This window comes from Mastigoproctus giganteus, chromosome 8 (assembly GCF_048544385.1).
Source record: "Mastigoproctus giganteus isolate SK-2022 chromosome 8, ASM4854438v1, whole genome shotgun sequence".
In the NCBI taxonomy this organism is placed as follows: Eukaryota; Metazoa; Arthropoda; class Arachnida; order Uropygi; family Thelyphonidae; genus Mastigoproctus; species Mastigoproctus giganteus.
This window is the reverse complement of record NC_143582.1, coordinates 88,783,292-88,804,578: the sequence shown is the minus strand read 5'-3', so window position 1 is coordinate 88,804,578 and position 21,287 is coordinate 88,783,292. Positions and strand designations below refer to the sequence as shown.

Sequence of the window (21,287 nt, the reverse complement as noted above, 5' to 3'; positions counted from 1 at the left end):
GTCTCCGTCAGGGTTACCTGAGCTTCCTGAGCGGAAACGAAGTGAAAAAAAAATAAATAAATAAAATAAATGATGATAATAGAATAAAAAAATAATAAAAAATAAATAAAAATAAAAAATAGATAAATAAAAAAATAAATAAATAATAAAAATAATATATATATATTTTTTAAAAAATAATAATTATAGTAGAGCACGGGGGTATAGTGCATGAAGGAAGTAAAGCTAAAGAACCCAACTATCTATAATCATCGCATAGACAGACTTCGAGAATAGTGAAAATAGCAAGACATCTAAGAAACTCAAAATTCGCCAAGTAGGCAAGCTCTAAAATCTTCTTAGAAAACCGCCCCATCTCCTAACAATCTCAATTAAAAATCCCATCGGTAAATCTGACTTGTGACTGCCGCAGTTCTTACACGGATAATTAGGGTAGTTGTAGGAATTTTTTAGGTTCATCAGCAACTTTGGCCACTTACATTTCTCTGTCATTTCAATGGGTTTACAAAAGAAAAATTATTAAAATATGAAACAAGAAGCTAAAGTACAACCGTATACAGTGAGTTGTAAACAAAGACTAAGTGACACATGGCACCAATATAACAATGCATTACAGTGTAGTGGGGTTAAGTGACGGTTAACAGAGACTGACCTTAAATAGGGTGATGGATAATCGAAGTTCTAATGTAATAATACTTCCAGAAACATACAGCAGCACTTTTACGTTGAGTGGGGTATACCGCTTGTCTATCTTCCAACAGGAAGATAGACAAGCGGTATACCCCACTCAACCTAAGCGAGGAGTGCCCTCCTACCCAGCCAGCACAAACGAAGCTAGAAAGATGGGCAAAGAAGACACTCCAGGCAGACACTATAATGACCTCCATCAAGATTACATAGCTGAAATTGCTTTCAAAGCATGTCTCACAAGTGGAGCACTCTTTCCCGAGGCCGAAGGATTCATGCTCGCCAACCAAGACCAGGTAATCAGCACCATAAATTACAGAAAATATATCGCCAAGGAGCAGGGAGTGTCAGATAACACATGTCGACGATGCCACCTAGCTTCTGAAACGATCCAACACATCACCGCGGGGTGCAATGTGATCACCCAGACTGAGTACACTCATAGACACGACCAGGTAGCCAGGATAATACATCAGAAGCTAGCGAGGAAATACTAGTTGACGAAAGAAAATGTACCATACTACAAGTACGAACCCCAGGCAGTACTAGAGACCCGAACCCACAAGCTGTACTGAGACCGTGCCATAATAACGGATAAGACCATCCCGCACAACAGACCGGACATAATCCTTGTGGACAAGATAGAAAAGGCTACGTACCTGATTGACATAGCGGTGCCCAACACTAGCAATGTCCAGAAAACCCATGAGGAAAAAATTAGGAAGTACACTAACCTAAGACATGATGTCAAGGAGATGTGGCATATGCAAGAAGTAACGATCATGCCGATCATTGTGTCAACCATCGGTATGGTGCCAAAGACTCTACATAGCAGCCTAGCAGCAATAGATCTCCCAGAGAACACCTACAAGGAACTCCAGAAAGTCGCAATCCTGAACACCTGTAGGATAGTCAGAGAGTTCCTTGACCAACAGTAACACCAGACATTACAACCACCCTGTGTACTTAGTAGCAGTACCCATTAAGGAGTGGAATCCCCCAATCAAGGAAAAATAATATAAGAGCAATAATAATAATAATAATAATAATCTATGTTCTTAACTGTGTTTGACAGTTAAGACCATAATGGATGTCGCAGTCGTCGGTGTTCGTAGAAGGCATTCCAAAACCTTGGGATGATTCTTTCGGCTGCAATCGGTCCCCCTCCTCTATCTGTTTTGGTTAAGTTAAGAGTAAGATGCGTGTTAGATGCAACCAAAGCAACTAAGGCTCTGAGGCATTAGTATATCTTGCCTGTAACTACGTGTATTCTTTGGTCTCTTTGCCAGTCCTTCCCAACACTACCAGATGGAAAAGATTCGAATTCGAATCCCGTCTATGACGGAGGAATTTTTATGGGCCTTCTCCAAAACGTGGCTAATCAAGTCACTCTTTTAGAAAACAGGCAGAACTCGCGCAGGTTTTACGGACATAATATGTACTGCGCATATGGTCTAAATCGTTAATGTGCCTAAGAGGCTACTTGAAATAAAAAAGTATGGTCAACTTGCCGATCAATAAACCCGAATTTAGTAGAATAAATGCGATCCTTGCCTGAGGCCAATTAATTCAGCCACGCTGAGAAAAAAAGACCATAAAAATTCCTCGCATCATTGACAGAATTCGAACGTAGTTCTTTTCTATCCGATGTGGGGAGAGGGTGCTTATAACTGCTGTGCTGCCAGCGACAGCCTCCTGTTTTCGAATTAGGTCTGCAAGAGTTAAAAGAGAATAGGAAAGCAGAGGAATAAAAATGTTAAGGGGTAAACAATGTCTGCTCCATGAAAACTAGAAAGTCAAGACGAATTTACCATGCGTAATTTGAGTATAAAGAAAGTGTTAATTGAGTACAGCTGACCAATCTTCTTATAACGTCGTTGACTGGTTGATCAGAGAGTGACGTGAACATTACCGTAATTACCAATTGTTACCTGACTTCTTTTTATTTTAATTTTTTTATTAGTTGGGGATATAGAAAAAAGGCTGGTAAAGGTGATGAACTATTGTACACGTTAATGAATATTAGAATCGTTCCTTGAAAAGAGATATCTTTTCAAAGCACAGAACAAACTTCTTTTTGTATTCAAGAAATACTTTCATCAGCTCAATTCTTAGTCAATTTTCCCATTCCAAAACCATCACCAACAAAAAAGTGGCAGTCACTGTGATCAGCAATGAAAGCATCCAAGTAGAACATTTATCAAGGAAGGAGATCCACGATGGAAGTTTCTATAGCATATTTTGGAGTGCAAAATGAGGGTGTGCCTTAATAAAGAAATAGATGCAACATCGCGTGGTCTCGGTTAGTTTCGTTTGTTGGGAAGAGGGGAGACCCTTCGGTAGCAAAGATTAATAACGTTCAATACCGGATAGCAAAAACTATAACGCCACAACGTTTTTAGGTTTGCACGTTTTGATAAGGGAAAGCCTTATCATTAGTTGCTGCTGAGGTGTACTTACTCTTCACTGTCGATATTTTGAGAAAGTTAAATCAAAAAGAATGACGGTGAGAAAGTCTTAAGTAGTTTCTCTAAAGTAAAATTTGGAAATTTACAAACTTCAAGCGAAAGAGATGAAACGATGCTTCAAAAACTCAGGCCAAGGTGTGACAATGCATTGTTCAGCCGGTAAATTGAGTGCAATCAATTTTTTTTTAAATTATGGTGGGTGGCATAATTGTTAATAACTTGTACTACAGCTAAAGCGCAATTTGTCCTTCCTCGGTAAGTCCAGCATACACAATTATCATTACTAGTAAGTACAGAATTAGGAAGATATTAAAGCAAAGAATTGTAAATAGTTTATGCTCAAGATTGAAAAAAAAAAAAACCTGTTAAATTCACATTTGCATGCGTGATATTGATCAGTCGGTGTTTCATTGAAATTTTTGTACATCTTATTGCATAGTCTACTTAAAGTCTAATAAATAAAATAAGTTTATGTTGAAAAGCAATAGTCTTACAGCATATTCTAGTATTCATACCCGTGTATTCATTCTAGTATTCATTCCGTGCGGATGGAAAACATGTAAGAAAATACTTGTTCGCTGTAAATTTTCTCCTCCAAGAATATTTAAACGAGTAGTAGCCAAACCCAGAACCTACAACGAGGTCGAGAGAGTGATGTTAATAGAATACGTTCAGTCATTGGATAGACTGATCTCATTAACACATACTCTGCACCAAAATAATTTTTTTTTCCTTTTTAATTATGATAGACCACCCGAAATCCGCAAAACTTCAAGACCGGCAAGAAAGTTACAAGTTTGTCAGAGGTTAGAAGTTCTCGAAGGTTAGACTGTGCAACGTAATTGAATATAACAGATTATATTGAATTGTTGAAACCGATTTTTGAATATAACCGATTGATGGACATGTGTTGTAGAACGGAAGGGGAGGATGGTATGCCATTCGTCGGGGTTTCTGTGAGCGCAGAATGACTTCAGATGGACTGTCAACGCACAGCATTAAGTTACTGAAGTAGGTGAACAACAAATAAAAACAAATTTAAATTAATTGAACAAACTGAAACCTCAATGACATTTCACATCCTTGAATGACAGCAATTCTGAGCTCTGACAGTCTAAACTCCTAAAGTGAAAATAAGTACATGGGCCGCAGAATCCTCACAAATTCCGAGCATAATTTATTGTAAAATAATCTTTTCGAGTTTGTGTTTTGTATTATAGCTTACAAAATTCCAAATAAAGGCTAAATATTACTGAAAAATCAATAAAGAAGGCTAGCATCGATTTTAATAATAGCTACCGTACCGAATTTGGAAAAAAAAAGATAGGTTGAATGGCATATCGACTCATAAATAGGGAGGTCATCCAAGTTACCAGGAGATAAGGAAATTATCAGGGGTGAGTGTGCTGGAGGGGGCTTGTATGCTGGAGGGGGTTTTGAATTATCCGGGTCCTTTAAAAAAAAAAAGTTTGAATAAAATTTAACAGATTATTTTAACCGAGGATGACCCTTAGCTGAAATTCTTCTCGAGCAAGCCCTTTGCTAAAAAATTACCCTTGGACATTGTTCTGAGTAGAAATTGTATTACATACCTATGGAAATTGTCTGAATATCAGTTTACCATCATCAGCCTTACCACATTCACTACCTTTCATGCTATTTTGCCTATTGGCACGGCCAGTTCCAAAAAAAAAAAAAAAAATCTTCCTTTGCCTACTGGTTCCCAATATCAGTGACGGATAGGATAGGTTACGTTTCAAATTAGAAACAAAAGGGGATAAAGCAAATTAGCAACATTATAGTGGCTATGAAATTTCTGAAGACGTTGTTAGTTTATGACCACGTTTAAAATCAATATTTCTCATTTTAAAAGAACATTTATATTTAAAATCAATATTTCTCATTTTAAAAGTACACGGCGTCCACAAATATCTTTTACAAAATTAAAACTTTATTCTGTAAACAGGGCGAAAAGGATATCTTCCAGATGATAGGGATAATTTCAAGGATTTATTCACCTACCGGAAAATGTGAACGCTACAGTAGATGGCGGGATTTCCCAACCCCGAGAAAGCACATTCATTCAAGATACCTCATGCTGCCCCACTGTCTAAGTCGAAGCTTATACGTAGTTTGCAACACAAGCTTAAATTATACTATGCCGTGTATAAAACATTTGTTAGTTAAAATTAATACAACTCATAACACAACTCAGACATTGCCACTGAAATCCTCGGAAATTAGGTGGCTGGGCCTGCCAGAGTACTTAAATAATCTACTGGGTGCCTGACCTGCCTCCTCGTGGAAAAGTGTGGGCAACGGTGGGTCCGTCCCAATAGGGCCAAAACGGCTAAATGGTCAGAGAAACAACAGAACATAACACTACACAACAAACCACTCCCCACACACTTTTAAAATCTCTGGCCTCCACAGAGTTCTGTGTCACACGTACAAAGAATACGATGCGTAGATGGGGGAAATCCCTGGTGCTGTCAGACAACTAACACACTTTACACTTTAACTGTTAACACAATTTAGGAGGAACATCACCACTTAATCCCTTCCAGAGGAATTAGGCTTTGGTTGGTATTAACTAACTAGCCTCAGTCTGATCCTCCTCTAAAAGACATCAGCAACAAATTTGTTAAAGTAAGCGAATAGCCTGAGCAAATTTAGAACAGGGTTTAAAGGTCTGCGCAGGTAGCTAAGTGAGTCGTCACTGTCCTTCTCCCACCAGGTGGAAAAGGACCGGGATTGAATCCGGTCAATGATGCGAGAAATTTTTATGGGTTTTTTTCGTTCCGTGGCTGAGTTAGTCGGTCCCAGGCGTAGATAGCAAGGTTCCTTCCTTCCCTTCCTCGGAAACTCGGGTTTTTCATATAGCAAATCGACTCGAGAACACACGTAATTCACGAATATATAATAAACTTGGGTAGTTGAATTAATATTTCTGGTGGCTTAGTGTGACATTTATATATATATTTTATTTATTTATTTATTTTAACACGGTTCAAAAGAAAGCCACCGAGTAGACCTACAATTCTGCAATGGTGCAGAATATTCATAAAGGATTCTTTTTTGGGCAATCATCCCGGTCATGGTTGGTGGCCTAACAAAAGTCAGTGACGGAGCAGTGGAACTGGTTCTAAGAAGTTTTACTCGAAAGCCAAGTAAATCCATACGATGTGCTAGTCGTAAGCTTAACACGCCCAGGTCAACAGATTTGTGTTACACCGCCGTCTGAGGAAGAAACCATTCAAGTTACTCCTGCAGAAGCTGTCCATCTACGACAAAACTAAGAGGTTGGAATTTTGTCGAAAAATTCGGCCGTGGTTACAGTTTTGCGATTATGTCACAATCTACTGCAGCGCTCACATTTTCCGTTGATGAATAAAAACTTGAAGATATTCTCTAGTAACTGGAAGTGGTTACATGTTTTTATCATATGCCCAATTCACGCAATTACTTTAATTAAATTTTGTAAAGGCGATTTGCGGACACCTTCTGCAGTGGAAAGAAAAACATTTGATAAATTGTAATAGTCAATAATGAAAAGGTACAGTTATCCATTGCATGAAAGCCCTATTTTTAATTTTATTTTCCCCTAATTCAAAGGCGACTTGTTCCCTATGTTTCTGTTAATAATAAGAATAATAAAAATATATATATACTATTTAAAAAATTGGTTCTATGGATTGCCACAAAGATGAAGCAAAAAAGTAAACTAATCGAAGTCTCTTATCTACGCCGGTAAAATCTGTCATTGCTGAATGCAGGTAATATTACTGCATGGTTTACTGCTGTCCTTTTTCCTTTCTTTTTTTTCTACTGTATTACCTTCCTTGATATTACCAGTGCTATATTATCAAGTCACCAGGGAGTGTCACCCGCATCCTTCAAAACCTCCCCTTAGTTGCATGTTGATCCAAGAAACGATGATAAATTTTGGGTGTCTGGAGCGAAGTTATATCTCACATGATAGTCGACGCAGGCCAGCTCTTGATTGGTTCCATAACATCTCTTGAAGTACCTCTCGTTCTGTGATATATGCTGACAGTTCTAACCTTTATTGTCCTATAACATTTGGGCCTATCGTTATTTTATCTTGAATCCGACTGTACGAAGCCTGGACCTTCACACGCGCATACCGGAGGCATAGTAGCAATCTCTGTTAGAGAGGATGGGGAGAGAGAGAGAGAGAGAGAGAGAGAGAGAGAGAGAGAGAGAGAGAGAGAGAGAGAGAGAGAGATTATATCCATGTGCTCAAGATCTTTCATTTGGAATATTTTTTAATAAGCATTATTGAGCCTGTCTCGTGGTGTCTGATTCGATTGGTCGTGCAGGGCCTTCCCTTAGCTAATCCATGTTGTTGATTGCTGAGTGCCTGTTTGACTACTGACTCAGTTATTTTTAACAGCCGGGGTTGTCAAGCTTTATGGTTTGCGGTTGCTCGCTTTGATCAATCACCCCCTTGTGGGTGAGAGATGCTCCGTCTGAGATCTCTAATGGCGTCCTCTAAATGCAAGGATGCTCTCATAGTTGTGGTTGGATGTTCGCTTACCTCATTTGCTGCTGCTTTTAAAACATTTTCCGGGTGCGTTTTTAGAGTCACAGCTGCGGTTCATTGGTGTACAGAATTTACCACTCAGGTGTTTGTAATAAACGACAAAAAATAACTGAAAATGAGAAACTTTAAAAAATTTAATTATTATCCAAAAAAATTATTTACCTTAACTGTCTTAATGTAGTTCTTGGTCACTTCTCGACCAAAAGCTCGGTGTGGGGAGGACGATTTCGCTTCTATTATTATTATTAATATCAATTTATTTCCGAAGAAATGTCCGTTTACAGCTATGCAGCTAGAGGACACGAGTTACATACAGAGATTAAATATAAATGACAGACAAATGCATTGTGTACAGAGTCCAGATACAATACACGGCCTTAAACAGCCTCTGGTGAAGATACATAAACATACAAAACATCAATAGCTGACAGCTCCATACAAAAATAAACCCTATCATTTAATAAGCCTGAATTTTTACTGCAAAAAATTAAAGAATTTATGGTTATACTTCTCCACTGAAAAAATAATTTATTATTCAAATTGTGATGGGGGTTCCATACTTGAGGAATACTAAATTTTTCATATTTTTTCGAAAATTCGCACGTTTTTTCTGCATTGGTTGACGCCATATACCAACACACTATTATTATTAGTGTGACTATTGTGACTATTATTATTATTATAAGTAGTAATAATGGCAAATGATGCAAGAAAGCAAGCAAGCATTAGCAAAAAAAAAAAAGTTCGCTCACCCATCCGTGCCCTTCAAGATTTTTTCTAGTTCATCCTTGAAGTTATTCAACCCGTCCACTTCCACAACAGATGGAAGCCTTTTCCAATAATCAACCACCCGCTGGCTGAAGGCAGACTTCCAAACATCTATTCTGCAACCGTTCTTCCTTAACTCGAATTTATGTCCCCTCATGTGTGTAGTCTCAGCAAATGGAAGAATACCAATTACCATTCAGTTTACTCAAATATTATTAGACGGATTCTATCAATTAGTATATTGTGATAATTTTAGTAATTTTAATTTAATTTTTAAGGAGGAACTTTTCAAAAGGTGTTTATTTTGATATATTTATTATTTGAATTTTTATTGTTTTTACTTAAATTATGATTTAAAAACATAACATGCCACAGGATGTCATGACTGAAGGGGAAATCGTCACTGACTGTTCCACCGTCAGTGAATTGCGTACCTTTTTCTTCGTACTTACTGTCGCACTCGCACATAGGCAGAACTTCCTTTAGTTGATGGCGATTCCTTTCTGTGTGCTTACAGAAAGCGCTACGACCTTAAATTAGAACTGTATGCACTGTTAGGTACGACCGACTCTCCGAAAACACGAGATAATGCCATAGTGAAAATTCGAGCTGGAGGATTTGATTTTGATTTTTGTGGCGCAAAAACAGCAAGGCGCACTATATTATTATTATAGTGCGCCATGGAAAGAATAAAGAATTTCCATGGCGCACTATATTATTATTATAGTGCGCCATGGAAAGAATAAAATTCAAAAAAGATTAGACTTGTTAGTTTTAAAAAAAGGTTACTCCGTCTAAAGTTGCATGTGTATATATACATATACAGACATATCAATACATAAAAGCAAATTGTATAATTCATATGAGTGTATACATATTGATCGATTTTAAAAATTTAAAAACTGCTGACACATTGTCGTTGTCATTTAAAATCTGACTGAGTGTATACGGCTCAGTCAGATGGGTAAAAGCGCTAAAACGAGCATTTATAAAACATTTATAAAACTGGCATTTATAAAACTGGAGCATTTATAAAACGAGCATTTATAAAACAATCGCATAAAATGTGTTGGACAGATAAAACGGTGTCGCATTGCTCGCACATAGGAGGGTCATCAGCCCTCACGAGCTGGAGGACTTACAAGGACCCAAGTGTCTGACTCTATACGGAATGGCACTATCCTGAGTCGGGATCCAGGGCTGAATCTTTCAGTACAGGACACTTTGGTGGAACCAAAGTGTAAATTCACCCTTTATTATCCTTGTAAGGATAATAAAGGGTGAATAGTGATGCATATGGATTCTAATGACTTAGAACATAAACGAACTGATGGCTTGGTTAAGAAACATTTGGTGTCACACTGGAAAAATGTTCTTCTTTGCAATTCTGCCTAGACACGAAGAGAGGCAATAAATGTGGTGAAATCCTTGTGGATTAACCGTAAACTTGACGGACCTTATAGAAGAAGAAAATTTTTCACAGCGCGGTCTGCCCTAGTTAATTGAAGCAATTTTTTTTTGTCAAGATGAATTCATTTGAACAGGGGATGCAAGACTTTTTGCTAGCGTCATCGAGGAATCGTCCTCGCGTGCAGCAATGGTTATAATCGCCATCCTACCCACAGCGGGTGGAAAAAGCTCGGTGTGGGGAGGACGATTTCGCTTCTATTATTATTATTAATATCAATTTATTTCCGAAGAAATGTCCGTTTACAGCTATGCAGCTAGAGGACACGAGTTACATACAGAGATTAAATATAAATGACAGACAAATGCATTGTGTACAGAGTCCAGATACAATACACGGCCTTAAACAGCCTCTGGTGAAGATACATAAACATAAAGATACCACATATAAAAGTACATACATATACAACAGAGCGAGGATAACGCGGCATCTCAGAGAGTCCACCTAGAGCATGACGAGGGCATACATGTCTGCAAGAATGGATGATCTATAGGTTCTGTCCTTGCAGAGCTTCTCAACGTCTATGGCTAATCTATTCAATATTTGGAAGGAGTTATGTGGAAACATGTTGTCCAGGAAGGACATGCTACGCAGCTTCTATCTGTATGGGGATGTGTTGGTCTGCCATCTTTTCCTGTCTGGCGATATCCCATATATCAGGTGAGCTCAGTTTTCTGGATGGAAGCTGAGAGAGGGTAAGGAGGTTCCTAGAGATGATTTGATACCTCCAAGGAAGCGTATTAAGATTGGTGGCCAGAACAGATTTTGAGATTGTATGTGTTAGCCCGGCGACCCTATTTAGCCATTTCAAAATCCAGTATTCCAGGGAAAGGAACCTGGCTTAGTATGAAAAGGGTACTGAGGACCATATAGTTGAGGCATATAAAGGAATTGGGATTATGCATTGAAGAATGTGTATTTGATGATAAGGTGCAGGTTATGGAAGTTAGAGATCTCCTGTTTTACTGCCCATAAAGCCGAATACGTTTTCATTCGGCATTAAAGTCAGGCAAGAAGGTGAGGTATTTGTCCAGGCGACACCCAAATCCTTATTTTGGGTGACTTTTTTTAACTGGAGAGTTCGCTATAATGATGTTCACATTGTTGGTATTTTTATTCTTAGTGATAGAGAATTGTGAAATTTTCTCTTTGTTAATGGAGAGCCCAATCGCATGAAGGTAATTTTCCAGTTCATGTAGCTGTCGGTTGGAGCTCACAGTAATAGACTGGAGAGACTGGGGGCATTTTGTGATGATGATGAAGAACTTAGTATCATCTGCATAAGTGGTAAAATTAGCATGATTTGCTAGGAAGGGTTCTAAAAATGCGGCGAAGAGGGCGGAAGAGAGAACACTCCCTTGCGGGGCCCTCTGGAGCAGAGAATGCGGTGATTATGGTTCTTATTTCTGATGCATAGGGTCCTGGACTGAAGTAGTTTCCTAAGAACTAGAATGTGGCCAGAGATTTTGAAGTAGTTGCAGAGTATGGCACATACTGCATGGGTGGACAGATTGTCAAAGGCCACCTTAATGTCGAGGAACACAATAATCCAGTTGCTCTTTGTTGCTTAATGTACCTTCAATTCTGAACACTGTGTCCACGAGGTTGGTGATCGTGGATCGTCTAGGTAGTACACTATGAAGGTATGGAGGTTTGTGGCCGAACATGTGATCGGTGAGAGCAGGGAGTATGGCTTTTCCCAAGATTTTGAGGGAGATGCATCCTACGGAAATTGGTCTGTAGTTTGTAGTTAGGCGATTTTGGGTTAGACTTTTTTGGAAAGGGAGAAAAATGTGTTCCAGATGGTAGGGTAAACTCCTGTTTCGAGGATGGAGTTGAATGCGTCAAGCAGGAGGTCTGTAATAAACCTCCTGACATACACTACATAGTTTAATCATGAAAACAGGGAATCCATCCGGGCCAGTGGTAGACTTGTTGGGAAGACTGTTGATGACCTCAGTAAGGCTTTCCTTTGTGATGGTTACTTTATCCAGTGATGTTTGGTTAGCTGGTGGATTAACCCGAATAAAGGGATTGGGGCAGGCAGGGGCTTAGTTTCGAGCGAGTTAGCCCACGCGAGCAAGATGTCAGTGGTCATGGGGGACTGTTGGTTCTTATTGGTGTAGCTTCTTTTCCCCAAGTTTCATTCTGTGTGCAATCCAGTCGTTCTGTGCCATCCTCCGAATGCGTAAGAAGCGTGCCCAATTTTATACAGCTGGTAGTCCGCTAGATCCCGTGTCCTTTGCCATTTCCTGTTTCATGATGAAGGCGAGTTATGTTCCTGATTTAGCGAATTATAAGTACAGAAAAATAAATTTATTAATCTTTAAGTAAAATGAAAGTTACCACAATCCGGATGTTTAAAAAAATCATGAAATAAAACTGCAAAGTGATGAACGTTTCAAGTAAGTAGAATTTATTAAATATTTATTTATAAACAATTTGCATGATTGCAACGTGTGCATATCATTATTTGTATAATAGAGGAGTGACGAAATTTGGTATACATCATTGGGAAATACTTAAGTGTTGATTAATGCAACCTTCATAAAATGTAATGGTTTTATGGGCTCGGGAGTAAGATCTATCTAACGTCGACTAGAACGGAAATCAAGGCTTTATGGGTAATACCAATTTTAAGGTTATACTAAAAACCCAAGCGCTTTCTCGAATAACCAATGTGTGTTTGTGCATATGGGAAGGGGAGTGATTTAAGTGTGGAGCCCTAGCGTACACATTCTTAGAGGCTCTAAAATTTAGATTAGAGGGTCCTGAAGCACTAGGACTTTTCCTGGATCCCTGCGATCTTGGAGCGAGTGTACCACTCTACCTCACTAAATCTAGTCTTGGGGGGAGGATAGAAGAACTCGGGACACGAAATTATAGCTTCAACGAAATGATTAATTGAGTAGGTATGATATCTGTCCCGTGAAAATTCAACCTGCATAGCAAGTTCGACTTAGCATTAGTGGAGGCATACGATGCAAGAAAGCAAGCTTATGTAGCATCAGCCAAAAAAAAAAAAAAAAGAAAAAGACACCTCCCATTTCACCCCTCCATTCATTCCAAATGCCTGTCCGGCTCAGCTTTAAATTTATTTAGGCTATCAACTTCCACAACAAAAGACGGAAGTCTGTTCCACCAATCAACTACACGCTGGCTAAAGGCAAATTAACGCACATCAATTCTACAACTATTTTTCTTCAATTTGAAAAGCTGTGCCCCCTCAGGTTAAGTCTGAGCAAAGAAGAAGAATCCCATCAGCATGGAATTCTTCCGAGTAGTAATATTAAAAAAATAAAAAAAAACTGCTTCAACATCACATAATTTGTATATTGTGAATAAATTCGGCCAATTTCCATATATACTAGCTAAAGCTTAAAAAGAGAAAAACGCGGATATTTGGACAGATTCAGAAGATAAAAGAAAAAATAAAACAAAAATAATCTGCTCCACCACGAATAAAATACGAGTATATTCAAACATTGCGCTAGTTTTTCCATCTCATGCTTAGCATAAGATGAAAAACTGGCATTTGTTCAAAATAAAAAGAAAATTAAAAATATTAGATAAAAATATAAAAATTATTACACGTGTTCCTAGTGTGAATGCAGAACCGAGATAGTCTGATTTCTTGCAGCACACAAAACTCGGTAAAATATGCTAAAATGTATATTATGTACTTAGAAAGTCCCCGTTAGCTTTGGGGGAAAAAAAAACAAAAAACATTGATAGCTGGTTGAAAACCATTGAATGATCATGAATTGATTCATTGAATAATCATCACGTACTTTGTTTCATAGATTTTTAATTAAGTTTTTTTTTTTTTAAATTTAATATACATATACGGTACTGCATGTATGAAATACACAATTTGTATTAATATTAATGTTTTCGAAAATGTTATGAATACATGTAAGGGTAATTCTGTAATTCTCTGTACTTTGTGCGTATTGATAGTGTACTTTTGAAAACCAAGTGGGATTTCTATCTGTCTCAATACTCATTTGCTATATTCAGAGTAATACAAGGCACATGGGAGAATGCCGATGTTGTCGTGACGTGGTTGATCGCCAAAAGGGACAAACACTTGCTTACACGCAAATACTTTCTCCTCCAAAAGAGAGCATGTAATTACAGAAATTAATGTCTTTCTCCAGACGACATCAACGAATGGAACTCAAGAGTATCGCCTAGGTTGTTCGAACGTACTTTTACTTTGTCACTCCTACAGAGGATGTATTGCATTCCACTGGGTAATAAACACAAACAGAGCGGGAGAATTACATGATTCGCAATTGGACCATAATATTCTCTTCACTTACAGTTGTGTGTCTCTGTATGTTTATACGAGCTTAAAGGCTGAACTGAAGTCATAAAACAAATAAGCACTCTTTTGAATTTCGTGAAAGACAATACAGCAGTAATGAGAGGTATCCTAAACTTAAATCTTTATATCCTCTACGAATGTAAACGCAAAGACATTGTGAAAAAAACCCATTCTTTAAGGTATTTTTGCTGTAAAATTACTTATATCAAGGATTAATTCATATAAGAAATCTGAATTATCCTTATATGGAAAAGTTTGGTGAAACTCAAGCAGTTGCTATTGACATTTCAAAGGCTTTTGATCGTGTTTGGCATAATGGCCTTCTAAATAAGCTTCCATCTTATGGTTAACAACTTTTTTTTTTGTATGTATTGGTTATCCAGTTTTCTCTCTGATCGCTCACTGCGGGTGACAGTAGATAACGCTCTGTCTTCTAACTTCTCCACTAATGCTGGTGTTCTCCAAGGTTCAATTCTTTCTCCTTCTTTTCCCTTTGTATATTAATGACCTACTTCATTGACCATAAATCATATCCATAGTTTTGCTGGTGGTAGCACATTGTATTCCGCCTTCCAGTTTGCCCTGCACAAACAGCTTCAACTTCTCAAATATCTGCTACCAATTCCTTAAATGCTGATCTCCAGGTAATTCTCCAGTGGGACAAAGATAACTTAGTTGATTTCAATCTTTCTAAAACGTAGTCTCCTATACTATCAAAAAGGGTTCTTCTGCTCCTATGCTTATCTTCAATGGCACTCTGGTTTCCAGGCAAGATCAAAGATCTCTACTGGGGATTACCCTCACTTCTAATCTGTATTCTCATAAACACATTACAAATGTTGCTTCCTCTGAATCTAAAAAACTAGGTTTTCTCTTTCGCTCTCGGCGTTACTTTTCTTCCAAACTGCTGTTCACATTATGCAAATCTCAAATCCGCCTTACCATGAAATATTGTTCCCACATCTGGGAAGGTGCCCCCAAAATCTCTCTCAGGCTTCTAGATTCCATTCAAAAGAGGGTAGTTAGGTTAATTAATGACTCATGTCTAACAGCGTCCCTCCACTCTCCGTCTCATAGACTTTCTGTTTCTGCTGCGTGGCTTTTATATAGATACTTCCATGGACACTGTTCTTCTGAATTGGCTTCTGCAATTTCCGCTCTCTCTCTCTCTTCCAAAGCAGTCCAAACACGTGTGCCGCAACCGGTCAACACCATTTACTGTCCAACTTCAAACTCACAGAACCAACTTTTCTTCTTCCTCAGTTATTTATTCAACTTCCATTTTCTGGAACAACCTTCCTTCGTACGTATGTCCTGAAAATTACAGTCTACAGGAATTCAAGTCAACAAGTATCTTCTTTCATCTTCTCAAACTTCGGCCCATGCACGGTACTAAGTACTATAGGTTCTAATACCTGTCATGTTGTGGGTTTTCAAAAAAAAAAAAAAAACAAGGATTACTTGAATTAATTGATTACTGTAATTAATATGAATGGTTTCTTATAGCGACTCGTGTCCGCCGAGCACGCGTGATCCTTGAGATAAGTTTGCATGGCCCTGGAATTTTTTCTGTTTTAATTTAGTTTCTATCTTACCATTAATTAAACTTGCCATAATAATAAATTTGCCATTAATTGAACTCACTATTTCAGTTTTTAACGAGCTCACAAGCTCTACAACAAGAGAAGTTTCGTAAATGCATACGGCATGATATACAGGGTGTTTCAGTTAAACGTTTCAGAACTTCTAAGAAGGGTAGGGTACATCCTGACAACTCGAAATCATATAGCAATGTGGGGTCGGAAATGCTTTCCTGAAGCGGTGTTGTACACAGAAGCACCATAAAAAGAAAAGAGACCGTAAGTGAGAAATCGTTTTAATAATACATGAAAAGAAGCAAAAGGTACATGGATTAAAGTAAGTGTTCGAAGTTTCTTCCACGGGCTACAATGCACGCCTCACATCTCCGACGCATGGACATCCGAACATTCTGGAATACTCCAGGCGAATTTCGAATTTCTTCGGCAGCTACTGCGATTCTTGCAACCAGCTCCTCAGCATTGTCAACAGGGGTGTCATAAACTAGCGATTTCATATGACCGTGAAAATTCCTTCAGAAGGGAAGGAATTTTCAACACGCATAACGACCATATCTGGGCGGTCGAGAACCCGCATGCAATACGACGTCGTGCAGCACAGATTCGATTTTCGGTCAATGTATGGGCCGGTATTATGGGAGATCACCTCATCGGACCTTACCTGTTACCGTGTCGTCTAACCGGACCTATCTACTTGATCTTTCTGCAGCAAGTATTGCCACAACTTTTGAGAGATGAACAGATTTCTGCATCGACGCAACAGACAATGTGGTTCCAACACGATGGAGCTCCTGCCCATTATAGCGGAGATGTTCGTAACTACCTGGATGTCACATTTGGTCAACAGTGGATCGGACGTGGTGGTCCCGTGCGTTGGCCTGCTCGGTCACCCGACCTATCATGTCTTGATTTTTATTTCTGGGGTCATATGAAATCGCTAGTTTATGACACCCCTGTTAACAATGCTGAGGAGCTGGTTGCAAGAATCGCAGTAGCTGCCGAAGAAATTCGAAATTCGCCTGGAGTATTCCAGAATGTTCGGATGTCCATGCGTCGGAGATGTGAGGCGTGCATTGTAGCCCGTGGAAGAAACTTCGAACACTTACTTTAATCCATGTACCTTTTGCTTCTTTTCATGTATTATTAAAACGATTTCTCACTTACGGTCTCTTTTCTTTTTATGGTGCTTCTGTGTACAACACCGCTTCAGGAAAGCATTTCCGACCCCACATTGCTATATGATTTCGAGTTGTCAGGATGTACCCTACCCCTCTTAGAAGTTCTGAAACGTTTAACTGAAACACCCTGTATAATACGGTGCAATATTGTCTAAATACTTGATACACAAAAACAACGTCACTTCAAAGGGATTTATACTCTCTTTTTAATTTAATATTCTTCATCTCTCTACCCTTTTCACTATTACTTTTTGGCTGTTGTAGTAAAAATTGCTGGGTAAAGTACTGTCATAATGATTATTATATGTTTTTTTGTCTACGATATTCTATTTTCCTTAATACAAACCCTAGAATCTGTATTATGGAAAACAGAAAAAATTCTCTTCATTGTAAAATTCTTAAGAATACAAAATTTAAGCAGCGTGAATAGCTTAAAATATATACAATTAACCTATTTCAAACAACAATAAATAATTGTAGAATAATAAGAGTAATGCAAACAATATGAAGATAAATAAATGTTCTTGCTTTTAAGAACTTACCAGGGTTTTAGGGGCACAGCAACATTAGAGTAGCGAACCAGAAAAGGAGCTCTGCAGATGTTGTCATTCATGGTCGGTTATCACCATCACATCCTGTCTCTATAACACGCAATTTGTTGGAGCAATCTGAAATACACAGGGTGTCTCAAAAATATTGGTACAAACGTTTTGGGGAGGTAGGTAACATCTAAAGGAATGTGAATCGCATAGGAACCCATAACCGGAAACGTCACGGGAAAGTAGTAGCAGAGGCACAAGAAGCAGAAATGACACAAGACAGTAATTAGTGGCAAACATTTATTTGACATAATTTGTATTAACAATGCGGTACGAGATGGATGCATTTCATGATGTTACAACAGATGCTCGAAGGTTCCACCATGAGACGCGATGCATGCGTGACACCGATGCAGCATGAATTGGCGGTCACGGTCGAACACACCTGGAGTTTCTTTGACAGTAGCAGCAGCGCAGACGAGTCTCGCCACGAGATCCATTTCCGTCTCCACAGGCGATTCATACACTATAGATTTGAGGGCCCCAACAGACAGAAATCAAAGCTCGATAAATCAGGTGAGTGGGGTCCAGGCAACTGGTCCACCACGGCCAATCCATCGACGCCTGTTCAAATGGTCACGAACACACCTTCCATAATGGGCAGGCGCCCCGTCATGTTGAAACCAAATGTTGCGTCTCACATTTGCTGGAACAGCGTCAAGTAACCCTGGTAGAACTTGTTCAAGAAAGATCCGATATTTAGCGGAGTTCATGCGGGATGGTAACAGGTATGGGCCGACTAAGCAGTCACCGACCATACCTGCCCACACATTTATTGCGAAGCGATGTTGTGCCCCATGTGGGCGCACATCGTGTGGGTTGTCGTGAGCCCACACATGAGCATTGTGCTGATCGAATAAGCCTTCCCGAGTGAAATAAGCCTCATCCGTGAACAAAACATAGGCTGGAAAATTCAAGTCTTGAACACTTTCTTGGAGAAACCACTGCGCAAAAGCCACACGTGCAGGATGATCTTGGGGGAACAGTAATTGAACTCTTTGGAGATGAAAGGGGTGTAAGGAATCGTCGTGCTAGACACACTGTGCACTGCAACGAGACACTGCTAAGGCAGAGGCAACTGCACGTGTGCTGGTAGTAGGATTATACTGGACGGCATTCAACACACGTTCTTCCATGGCGGGAGTTCGGGTCGAATGTGGTCTGCCCGCACTACTCCTGTTACCTCTAAATGACCCATAATCGCACAAATTTTGATGCACACGTGCAAACAAACAGTGGTCCGGTACATGTCTGTCTGTCTGTCTGGGAAGCGTTCTCCATAAATTCGTTGCGCGGCTCGTCCATTGCACTCTGCTAATCCATACACTAGGTGCATGTCTGCCAACTCACAGTTCGTATATCGATGCATGCTCTTCGTGCGGCGACTACTGCTTAAATGAGTAAACCAGAAATTTTCTCTCTCGCGAACTGATGAACAGCGCCGTCTACCGACTTACGGTGACGTTTCCGGTTATGGGTTCCTATGCGATTCACATTCCTTTAAATGTTACCTACCTCCCCTAAACGTTTGTACCAATATTTTTGAGACACCCTGTATATTGTGTAAATAAATAAAAAACGAAAAAAAATATATTTTAATGTATTCTAAATATATGGCGTCCATCCAGAAATATTTTTTTCGAAATTCAGCTGTATTTTGATCACTGAACAGTAAGATTTAGATGATGAACAACGAGAATAGAAATCGCAGAGAAACGGAATGAGGAGGGGCATAAAATAATAAACCACAAGTACATGTATTTGAATTTCGTGCAACATCTTCAAAGACTTTGATGAAAATATAAAATATTTTCATCAGACGATAATTATCTCATCGTAACACAAAAATTAAAAAGAAAGCATTTCTAAAACCACAACAATAATCAGCGTAAGATTTGATTATTAATATAACTTAGGCTACCTTTGATTATTATTATTATTATCCATATGGTGCTAGGAAGCCTGAGGCTTACGCTGCACCAGTTTAAAAATAAAAAAAGAGTCTGAATTACCCTGAGAGAGAGAGAGAGAGAGAGAGAGAGAGAGAGAGAGAGAGAGAGAGGAGTCAGAAGTAAAAAGGAATCACCAAAAAAGAAAGAATGATGTAGCTCAGGACCCTGGGTGTGCCAAGTCCATACTCACCAGATGTGAACCCCTGGGGTTAATGAACGTAACTTATGCCTATAAAAAAAATCAATGGTTTTTCTAATTTTTCTTTTAAACATTTTTCTTTTAAAAATTTTTCTTTCAAACGATTTGAAAATACAAATGACAAAAATGGATTCTATACAAACTATATTGTTAACTCACACTTAATATCATCCCAATTAATATATTTTTTCTCCATAATGTTGCCGATCCGTTAGGAATCTCACATCCGCATTACTTATTATTAAGTTATTTGTCAAAAGGCATTGACGCAATCTGGGGGAAAACTCGGAATTTCTTTGGCAAATCAATGCTTGAAAGGACAGTAGTAGTACAGATCGAATCCTTACCTGCCAAGTATACTTCCGGAATGCATTACGGACATCGCTGTAGTCGTACAGTTCAGTAGCGGAACGCTGGAGGTAAAAAACCTAGTGGGGGAATGACCGAAATTTCCGAAAATAAAATAATAATGGGATCAGTGCTCGAAATGGTCGGTCTCAGGTTGATAAATTTATTTTGTTGTATATATATATTTGATTAAGTGTTCGAAAAAATTCTAGAGTCATTATCAGTTAGAGGTTCGGTTTATTTTTAACTGGATGCCCAAATGTTGTAACTTACAAATAGAATTAGCGAATAAAGTTTGCATGAGTCGGATAAACTTTTGACAAAAATTATATTTATCTTAATATTATTATTTATTATTATTTTGTTACAAATTATCGCTATATTCCAATACGAGTTCTGAGTAAAATAATAATTTTATTAAAAAAATCAAATAAAAATATAAACGCAAATCCAATATAAATATAAATAATACCTGTTATTTGAGCGATATCATTCATGCAAGGTCGCACTAATTTCTATCGCTTCACAAGAAGTCAAGTCACATTTATTTATCGTATGGCTTGTATAGTACACACAAAATTAAATAACTAGCGTATACGTAACCAGGAGATCACTAGGATTATTTGGCTGCCAGATTGGACTAGTTCATTTAGCGTTATCCAGAATGCACCGCGCTGAGGAGAACTATCTTTACACCCCACAGAAATATCAGGTTACTACCATCAATTGAGAGTAGTTCGATTTAGCCTCCACTCGTATAATCAGTTCACACTTTTATTTCTCATGCTAGAGGTTAATACTAAGTTAAGCGAACAGATAGTTCTACCCTCGAATTTACGCTTCAATGTTGGTAACATTACTTATCATCAGCCCAACGAAAATTTTAGAATACTCACGCTTTACGCTAGCTAGATTGGCGAAACAAAAAAATCATATGACATTCGTGATCAGTGTCCCTAGCGGGTTATGATTCTTTTTAAACACAAATAAATAATTTTATTGTACACAATTGGCTATAATTAATCAATAGAGGATAACTGAAAAATTTAAAGCCCACCCTCCCTCTCCTTGAGTTACAGAAAAATAAATATTCATTATTAACAGTAAAGGTTTTAAAGACAAGAA

At 38.4% G+C, this 21,287-nt stretch overlaps 1 protein-coding gene across 1 annotated transcript in view; it reads right to left on the bottom strand.

Moving 5' to 3' along the window:
- LOC150081705 (tachykinin-like peptides receptor 86C) overlaps positions 1-20,861 on the bottom strand; it is a 146,123-nt gene extending 125,262 nt beyond the window's left edge. The window contains exon 1 of the mRNA XM_090379572.1: positions 20,635-20,861. The gene's annotated coding sequence lies outside the window, so the exon portion shown is untranslated. The remainder of the gene's footprint in view (positions 1-20,634) is intronic.
- Between the last annotated feature and the right edge of the window lie 426 nt (positions 20,862-21,287).